At 33.6% G+C, this 10,758-nt stretch overlaps 1 long non-coding RNA gene across 1 annotated transcript; it reads right to left on the bottom strand.

The window, feature by feature from the left end:
* Positions 1 to 247: 247 nt before the first annotated feature.
* LOC149805516 (uncharacterized) lies at positions 248 to 10,758 on the bottom strand. Its single transcript, XR_016419683.1, has 2 exons — positions 10,637 to 10,758; positions 248 to 5,420 (listed from the first exon to the last, which is right to left on the bottom strand). It is a non-coding gene; the product is annotated as an uncharacterized LOC149805516 (long non-coding RNA).

Raw genomic sequence — 10,758 nt, 5'->3', positions numbered from 1 at the left:
ATATTAATTTGGTGTAAACATTAAAGTACATCATAAATATGACACTAAATCTTGGTTACTTTGTTGTGTTTGATAATCTTGAAAATTCAAGTATATATTCCGTTCATACTGCATACATTTAAAACAGCAACCACATGGAAAGAGATTTCTACTGCTAAAAATGTTAATAGAATTGCAATAAACATGAATGACTGAATTATTAAGTTGATGATTTTCTGCAGCTTCAGTGAAGAAGTAAACACCAAAATTTGAATGCATCTAGGTGTATTCTGGTTTTACAAATGTATAATGCAAGCAATATATAATTACATGTAAACATCCGCTACAAAACCATACATTTGCAATGGAAGATTTTCAATGCACATTGTAAAGTACATTTCCAATACACTTAATTTAATTCAAAGTAAAGTACTGCAATGACAATGACCTTTAATATAAAATTTTCCCTAAAAGTTGGTAAGATATTACAAGTTCCAACTCACAAGGCCAGAGGCCTTGGAGTGCAATTCGTATAAAACAGAAATATTAAATGACTTTACATATGGTAAAATTACACAAATACCCAAAAGATGATGATAGTGATAAAACTATCCAATTTTTTAAAAATAATATGTACATCATCAAAGATTAACCTCATATACTACTAATAAAATGAGTCCCAAGTGGTTGGCTGACATCACTTTAATCCCAATACAGGAACAGTTGGCCAAAAAAGATGCTTTCAGTTGAAATTTCTTCCTACATTGTTGATTGCATATTTTAGGAAGAAAAAAATATAGTTTCAAGGTTTCTCTGCTTCTGTATCTTCATCTATATTTGATGGCACAAATATCAGCATTATTTGTCCACTTTTGAAAGGCCCATATACCAGGATACACTGTGTCAAAGATGATCAAATTATCATGTTTGTTTTAGATCAAGTAATGTTAATGGTTTTGTACTTTTAAAAACAACAGCCAGACTTGAGGTCAAACAGCATCATTTGTACCAATCTGAATGAGGTTCAAGCCAAGACATATTGTTTTAGAATTTATTTAAGCGTTTTCTATGTAACAGCAGCCAAAACTAAGGGCAGATTTGCATCATTTGTACAAATTAAAAAGCCCATTATGTCACAGTGCTTTGTGCAAAATGTGATCAAATTCTGCTGACGAGTTTTGTAAGTATTTTAAATGAGTTTCTATTTTTAGTAATGGTGGCCATATTTAATGAACTGGCCTCATTTGTATCAATTTAAAAGCCCTTATTACCATAATGCATTCTGTCAAAGTTGCTTCATTACTGCTGAGCAGTTTACGAGAAGCTGTTTAATTTTTGTCAATTTTTAGTAATGCTGTCCATATTTATGGTGGACTGGCATCATTTGCATAAATTTTAAGGACCTTTATGCCAGCGTGCATATTGTAATGTTTGGACACATTATGTTAGACAGATTGAACATGAAACGTTTTTCAAGTATTTGCAACAGTGGTCTCAGCATCACGTATAAAACTGAATGCCTTCAGTGCCAGGATGCACTGTGTCAAAGTAGATAAATTCTGTTGAGTGTTTCTGTTAAGCCCTTTTAAAGGCTTTTTTTAATGTAGCCTTAATTGATGGATGATCAGCATCTGCTGAATAAAGCTGAAAACCAGGATCTTTCTGTCAAGTTTGCTCAAATCTAATGAGTTTTTCTTTTTAGAAGAAGTCATTTAAAGTTTCCATTTTTAGTAGCAGTGGCCATATTGTGACAGATTAACATCATTTGGACAGATCTGAGTTTAAAGGTCTTCATGCTCAATTGGCTAACATCTGCCTAAGGCACAAAAAAAAAAAGACTTGTGTTTCTGGTTGGCAAACTCTCCCTTTTTTTCCTTGCTGAGCATAGTACTTCTTCCCCCTGGAGTAACCCCACCCCCAAATAAACAAAAAAAAAAAAAAAACCATAAGAAATTGATATGTGCATCTAACTGAGCTGGTATAGCCCAGTACTTGAATTTTTTATATGTATAATGTTTAAAAAATTTAAAACACAAAAAAAAATAAAAAATCCCAGGCTTGATTTTGTATCTAATTCATCTGGTTTAGCCTAGTACTTTAAGTGTTTAGTGTGTGTGTGTGTGTGTAAATATATATATATATATATATATATATATATATATATATATATATATATATATATATATATAATTTATTTTAAAAAAATAAACTACCTACCTACCTTTCTATACAACTGCTACTTTAAAAATAAAAAATAAAAAATGCTCAAGAGAAGTTGATAAATTCTGACAATAACAATTCCGCAATGAAGATCTTTTTAATTTTAAAATAAATGCAATAGGAAACACTTTTTTTTTGAGCCTAATAGCCAAAAGCAAGAGCAGTTGGTCAAGAAGTCTGGGTCAGAAGGATGCTTTCTGTAGACATTTATTCCAACTGCATATTATTAAAAAGCCAACATCAGTTTCAAGGTTCATTTTAAAAGTACAGTAATATAATTTTTCCAATACTGAATGGTTCTCTGCCTGGATGCTTTCTTTAAAAAGCCAAAATAACCCCATTGGTAGAGCACTGGACTCCTAATCAATGGATCACAGGTTTGATACCTGCACAGGCCAGCCTGGATTGATTGTCTCGGTGTGTCCCTAGGAAAGGCATAGTTGTGAATGGCCTCCCAGAATGATCAGTGCCATGTTTTGTTGAAACTAGTCTGACAGGATTTGAGAACCTGAAAACTGGTATGGCTGATGAGCAACAATGGAAGGCTGATTGGTTTCAATTTAAAAAAATTTAAAAGCCTTCATACCAGGATGTTTTCAATCAAATTTGATCATGCACTATTTAGGAGGAACCTGTCTCTAGTTTGGTTTCCTATTGTTTGTAACATCATCCTTTTCTGATGGCAGATAAGCAATATACCAATAGACAGCTACTTGAATTCACTGTACATATAAATGCAAACTTGATATAAGCATGGTCATGAACACAATCTTTTCTCACTGGGATGTGACTTTGATCCACCTGCTTACCTGAAGCTAAAATTTAATTTTCCCAACCTGCCAGGCAATTAATTTTTCTGCCCTTTATTTATATATATATATATATATATATATATATATATATATATATATATATATATATATATATATATATATATATATTGTCCATCGTATTAGACATGAAGACAGTGATACAGCTGGTAAGTCCTATCCTTTCTTTTGCTTTAGCACACATGACGATGAAGATGAAGTACATTAAGATCAACCTATCCACTATCATTTGGAAATCTAAAATTATATACTAGGATACAATCTGTCTATAATGAACACTTGAAGGGCAAAAAGATCTCACCATTGTGGACATGTGCATTTTATACAGAAGTTACACGTTAGTATAATTAAGTTACCAAAATGTTGTCCTTTATACATGGGTTCTTTTTATATGGAGGTATTTCCTACGATGGGTTTTGCTGTACCTGCAATTCATGCCGGGCCTAAAATCATAAAAATCTTGAGCCCTGGTTTTTGTTTTGATGAGTCACAATGATGGTTGTCTTTTTTGTTGGCTGATAATGGAAACTCAGTCTCAGAGCTTCATCATCGTCAATGATGGACTGTATATAGTAATGTTCACTTCCCTTCAAATAAATACATGGACATCAGCATATTATAGGCCAACCCCATATTTAATAGTCCTCTATGTAGGTAACTAACATTTTTGTGCTGAGGACATTTTTATTCTTGCAGTTACAGTGACATTGACCTTTGGACCCAAAACATCAATAGGCTTCTTCCTTACCTTAAGTGCAAGACATCCATGATGTTTGGTCCAGGTTAGTGATTTAGAACTAATGTTCATTTTTGGAACCAACTTTTTTCTTTCAGTCACAGTGACCTTAATCTTTAACATTTTCTTCCCAAAATCAACAGCCTTCATTCTTATCCCAACTGCAAGCCATTCCCAAAGTTTGGTTGAAATGTGTCAAGTAGAACTAATTTTATTGTGTGGAAACCATATTATTGCAGTCACAATGACCTTTGACCTTTCAACTTCAAACTCAACGAGTTTCTTCCTTATTTCAAGTCATGACAGGCATAAAGTTTTCTAACTGTATATGGTATGGAGCTCGAGTTATTGTGCAAAACTATTTTGCTTCTTTCAGTCTTGTGCTCTTGACCTTTGATCATGAAATAAATAGGGTTCTTCCTGACCCTTACTTCAGATCCCACAAATCTTTGGTAATTGTACATGATGGACAACTTCTGTTGTTGTGTGGCAACCAATTTTATTTCCTTTAGTCACAATGACCTTAGAGCTATTGACAGGGTTTTTCCCTTACTCAAAATATAACTCAAAAACAAAAATGGTGAAAGATTGAAGGACAAAATCATAAAATACACTCTGCCTTATGGCAGAAGGTTAAAAATTTGAAAATTATGCCCAAAAAATGTGTTTCTGGTCAACTGACTGTTTCTGTTACTTTTGTTGCTGACCCTGACAACATTTTTCTCCCAGGTTTAAAAAAAAAAAATCAAACAATTTTTAAAATAAATTCTTAAAATTGATTCACTCAACTAATTGAGCAACTATTGCACGGTGATTGAAGTACTTAGTACATTATATATACCAATCATTATAATATATATATATATATATATATATATATATATATATATATATATATATATTAAACCTACCTACCTTCAATACAATTTTAAAACCAGTGCAAATGGAAACACATTTTTTGGGGCCTAAATACATGAAAGGAAGTTGCCACACTTACTTAATTGTATGTCTAATGAAAGAAGGGTTTGAAAATTTACTAAGTCAAACTATAATTTCAAAAATTATTTTTAAAAAAAAAACAAAAATCTGCCATATCAATGATCCCTCTTCATTAAATGTGTCTGTATCAGGAGCAGGTGTAGTGACTTGCTCTGAATTTCCCAATTTTTCAAAATCATAAAAAATATATTCTTCATATTTGTAGTATTTATCCATCAGTCTTTGATAATCTTCATTTTCATCTGTACTAGCCAGCCACTGGGTTGTTATCCTATATCTACTTGTTGCATGAGTTGGCTGACCAAAAATTCCTATTCCAACAGGCCGCTTGAATTCAGCTGGCACTTCCACACTATCAAGACCACATGTCACTGACTTGAGTTTGTAATTCATGTAGTCAGGCTGAAGTGTCTCATCTGATACATATATGTCTGCATCCCCTTCCAGAGTCTCCAATTCAATATAAATGCGTCCTTGTACAGAGAGTCTGTAATATGTAAAGTTTTCTCCAGGCACTGTATCTTCCAGAACTTGCAAGACTTCTGCAGCATGGCAGAAGATTAAGTTTACAATCAGCAAGCCGACGTAAAGAAAGAAATGTATGTCCCCGAATGCCCTCATTACTCATTGATCTGTAAACAAATCACACCTTATAGCTGTAAAAAGAAACAAATAAAACCATTTTAAACTTCAATCTTTGGTCTGGCTCAATAACAATGTAATTCCTTTCGAAATTAGCATTTGAAATTTTGAATAGCAACTGTATATATTCTTTTTTTCTTGGGGTACCTTTATCATATATTTCTAAACTTAAAAGTAACATAACATTCCAGTGAAAGGTTATGAGATACTAACAGTTACAAGATTAATCTTAAAAGATATAAAACTTACAAAACATTCAAACAATAAAAAAAATCGTCAACGAAAAGTAAATGCCAGAAAATAGATTGAAAAACCACTTTCCTCAACCTTTTCATTCTAATTTTTTGCTTGCAAGATAAAACAATCAACTAAAGATGGAAGCCATCATAAACACTGACACTTACTCATTTCAGACCGACATGTTCACCTGGTGTTCATAGTTCTAAAGTGAAGTTATGAGTTTTATGTGTGTGTATTATTTGGACTTTTAACATAGCTTTAACAATTTTTCAGCCCCATCATTATGATGTCTGCAGTGTGAGAGTTTATAGTGATGCCTACCACTGGGGCATCATGCCGCAGACATGTAGCATCATATTATCATATCCCACCCAGTCACATTATCCTGACATCAGGCCAACCAGTCCTAACACTAACCTCCTAATGCTGAGTGCCAAGCAAGGCAGCTGTTAGTAACATTTTTGCAAGTCTTTGGTATGACTCAGCCGGGGATCAAACCCATGGTCTCCTGCATCTGAGGCGGATGATTTAACCACTAGGCCAACGAAATGGTACGCTATGAATTTTAACATACTGAGTGGCAAAATGAGTCATTTAAACAGAGTGACACTCTACTAGTTGAAAAGAATGTCAATACATGTATATCTTTAAGACAATTTCTTTGTTTAAACTGCCTAGTATTGAAACCATGCCTAATCCATCTGAGGGATAACAAGATTGTAAAATTGGCCACTGCACAGCCATCCTGGATATAAGAATGGCAACATTTTGCCCAGGACCAACTAGTCGTCCAACTAATATATTCATAAAGGACGTCAGATCAGCATCATTTTCAGTTTGACCCAAACAGACACAATTAAAAAATCTTCCGGTGAAAATACCATGTCTTTATGAGTTACTTCTTAGGATGAGTAGCAATAACAAAATTGATATGATCAGCCATCTGGGATTAGCAATAACAAGATTTTCAAGATGGCTGACATGCTGGACATCTTGACTGTCAGAATGGCATACTTTTTTTATTTAGGATGATATATCACGGAAAAGTCTTCATAGTCCAGTCAAAAGAGTGGTCTAACCACTGACAAATTCCAACTGAAATTAAACCAGTTGTATTTATTCTAGCAGACTATGGATTCACATAGCAATACTTAATTAATAATCAATGGATTCACATAGCAATACTTAATTAATAATCAATAGCAATACTTCATTAATAATCAATCACAGTAAAAATATTAATACAGTCTGTGAAAGATACATGAAACAAAACAACTGGAAAACTCACTTTTCAATGCAGTTTATAATTTGCTCATGGCATTCTAATAACAATTTTTGTGTTAAATTTTTACCATAAAATGCTATAAATATATTTCTAATGCAGGCTGCTTTAATGTACTTTTTGTTTCAATTTTTCAATTTTTCTTTATTGTTCATGTCAAGGCCCTGAGTGGCAGAGTGGTCTAAAGCGCTCCCTGTTACGGATCACTGCCATCTCACCTATCTGCGTGGGTTCAAATCTAGGATTCGTCCAATGTGGGTATGTGAGAAAGCTTGCCAGTAGCTTCTTGTGGGTCGGTGGTTCTTCCCGGGTTTTCCCAGGTTCTTCCTCCACCATTAATACTGGCTGCCATGCATAGCCTATTGTTTGCTGAAAAACAGCATTAAACCCCACAGCAACAACTTTGTTTATGTCATGATTAGCTTAAAAGTTCTAATGACTTTTTTGTTTCTTATAAGCAAAACAAAGTAACAAATCAACTAAATTCTGATGCAGACGTGTATATGCTGTAAGAAAGATTTGGGAAATGAAAACTTGACTGGAACTTTAGGTGAATAGAAATTTGCTAGCATACATAAGGCCAGTAAAACAAACTGAGACAATATACATGTAACACCTGGTCAGCATGCTTACATAGAATGCTGTTCCTGCTACTGTCATCCTCTTCAAATCCTAAAGGGATGGACTAATATTCAGTTGATAACTCATACAAAAAGAAGCAAAATGTGCACACTTAGGTCCAAAGAATCAAAATTTTCTTTCATGTTTTGCAGTATTCCTACTAAATTTCCAGAAAAACTTCAAAAAAAGAGACATAATAATAATATTTTTTTATATATATTTAAAGATGACTGCAGTAATGGCAGTACTGGATATCAGACTAGCACCATCAATATTTAGCATCATAATAAATCTTTGAGTGAAAACCATTTCTTGCTATGAACATCCATTCAGGCGGGTACTGATAACAAGATTTTCGATAAGGACATTATGGCAGCCATACTGGCTGTATAAGCAGCACCATTTTCATTTAGGAGCAACTAACATTGGATGAATGTGTGTGATGTTTGAGGACAAGAAAGAAATACAATCTTGTGCTAATGGAAGGATCAACAACAGACCATCCAATATGCTCTTCTTGTATGTGACCAGTGGAGCTAAAAGATTAGGTTAAGTTCATTAATTAATTAATGTAATTTTTAATTAACTTCCTAAAATTAGATTGTGGGGACTGTATTGTACATTGATCTATAGAGCTTCACAATCATCATACAATCAAAATCAATTCTGTGGCAATTTGTGCCGAGTTAAGTGGCTAATAAGCCACTGTTGAAAACTGTATGTGAATGTGGCCATCCCATTTGAGTAGTGATACAATTTTCAAAATGTCTGCAACAGTGGCCATATTGGATGTCATATTGGGACCTGTTTCTACTTAGGCCCAACAAAACATCATAGCAAGTCTTTTAGTAAAAACATTATCTTGCATTCCATTCTGGCAACAATAACAAAATGGATGATATGGTGGATGTCAGATTGGCACCATTTTTATCTTGACTGACTAGAGAGTATAATATGTCTGTTAGTGAAATTCATATGTCAATGCAGCCAACCGTCTTAAGGAAATAGCCTTAGCAAGATATTCAAGATGGCTGCCATGGTGGCCATACTGTATGTCAGATTGGCATCATTTTCATTTAGAATAAACCAGACACCATAAAAAGTCTCTTGGTGAAAAAACTATGTCGATGAAACTTCCTGTTTAGGAATGGTGATAATAAACTTGCACTATTAAACTCACATACAATAGGCATCCCAAAATCTCTTCTGGTCTATAACCAGAGGAGCTAACAATTCAACTTTCAGTCGTAGCAGGTTCTGAAAATTATAATAAAACTTTCTTTTGACTTGATAGATCTTCAGCACTATTAGTATTACTGTCTTTGGCATATTTGAAGAACTGTTTACTTTTCAAAAAGGTATTGCTCTTTACTGAATATGATGAATGCTATTGCAATATGCAGTCCCATGCTATCACATATATCAGCACCTTTGTTTAGCATCTAAATGTACTGCATTCTTCTATTACAGAACTGGAAAGTTTCTTTCATCCACTGTATGTCATAGCCAGTTGTACATTTTCTCCCACGGACATGATAATTTGAACATTTACTATTTAAAATGTTGACACCTAGAGATTAAATATTTGTATTTCAACTTATCCGTTATATTTTAATCATAATAATTATACATATCCATAATTCATCAGCTTTCAGATCCATTTAGTTTAAAGTGTAAACAAAGTACCAAAAATGTAGCACTCACAAGGGGTGTGTATGATCTATTTTTTATATAATAATTACAGAAGACTGAAACACGCTTCCTACATGTATGTAGATAAATTAATATTATATACATAGTGCATTGTAGGGGTAAACTGTAAGCAACTATACATGCTACTGTGAACATACAGACCCAGTTAAGGCCATAAAACATGAATCTCCCTCATCCCCTCCAAAATCAATACTGTCTGAAAGGATGATAGGTGTGTTGATTGGATGTACAACAGTATATAGAAAAAGTCAATGCACAAGTTTGTCAAAATACAGCACATAACACAAAAACATTCTGATTTAGGATCTCTAGTTGTAAGCTTGTCAAGAAGAATACCAGAGAATGTATCACTGGCATTTTATTGACATGTTTTAATAAAATAACATTTCTGAAAATGAGGGGTTTCAGTCTGAACTGAGGTCAGTTCTTATATGGGTATATTGCATAACCACAAGCTATAGTAAAAGTCATACAGGTCATGTATACATTTAACATTGATTATTTCAGTAGTGGGTTTCATTTTTTAGAATATCATTTTACGTACCTTTAAATGTCAATTATTCACTTTATTTGGTTCCTCATATATCCATATTTCTTTGAAAGATCATTATTTACTTGCATTGAGAAGTACTTTGGCAAAATCAAATCAAACAATGTGGACATTTTTAAATGAGATCGACCTAAAGGTGTGATCCAGTACACACTATACTGAATGTTGTATGCTGTGATATAACAACAAAAGCTACACATGTTGATACAAAAATTCGTAATACCCTATACTGTGACGATTAACTCGATGTGCTCTTTATATGACCCAGTTTAGTACATGGCCACCACAATAAAAGTCCCTAGTGATTGATAATTTTCGTCAGGAAGTTTTTTATGACAAGTTGCAGATCATTGAATAATCAAGTCTGAATAGACTTTCATTAAGAATAGTGCATTATTTTAAAACAAAAATTTATATTTACTTTGAGTAAATGCGCATACATGTACGTCTTTTACTATAGCTGGGTTCGAAATGCCGAGGGGTAAGGAATCTTACTGCTACATGTACACACACACACACACACACACATCCACTGACCATTATTCTTAATGTCAATTGTAACAAACCCATCCTAACCATTTTTCTGCTTTTTGTTCAACATTAAGCTCGCGTCATCCACCTTTGTCCTACTGTGTAAGTCATAACATCATAAATATCAGGGATGATGTTTTACATTGTAAGACATCCGTCACCTTGTGCTGTGTTCTGTCACTGTCAGTGAAAAAAGGAAAACTATTGATAAACAACCATATAAATAGCTTTCACTTTTTATATCTGACAGAAACAATTGGCCATGTTAATTAGCAGAAGATATCTTGGCCTACCTAAATTTATACAACTTCGTGAGACTGACAGATCAAACGTCGAACACTTATCACAACTAGCCCGTGTCGGAAGAGTTGCCGTTGCTGATAACAATTCACTAAAACTCAAAACGAATGTTGGC

Source organism: Sinohyriopsis cumingii, chromosome 2 (genome assembly GCF_028554795.1).
Source record: "Sinohyriopsis cumingii isolate HCF-2022 chromosome 2, ASM2855479v2, whole genome shotgun sequence".
Classification (NCBI taxonomy): domain Eukaryota; kingdom Metazoa; phylum Mollusca; class Bivalvia; order Unionida; family Unionidae; genus Sinohyriopsis; species Sinohyriopsis cumingii.
The sequence above is the reverse complement of the archived record's forward strand: the minus strand, read 5'-3'. Positions and strand labels throughout refer to the sequence as shown.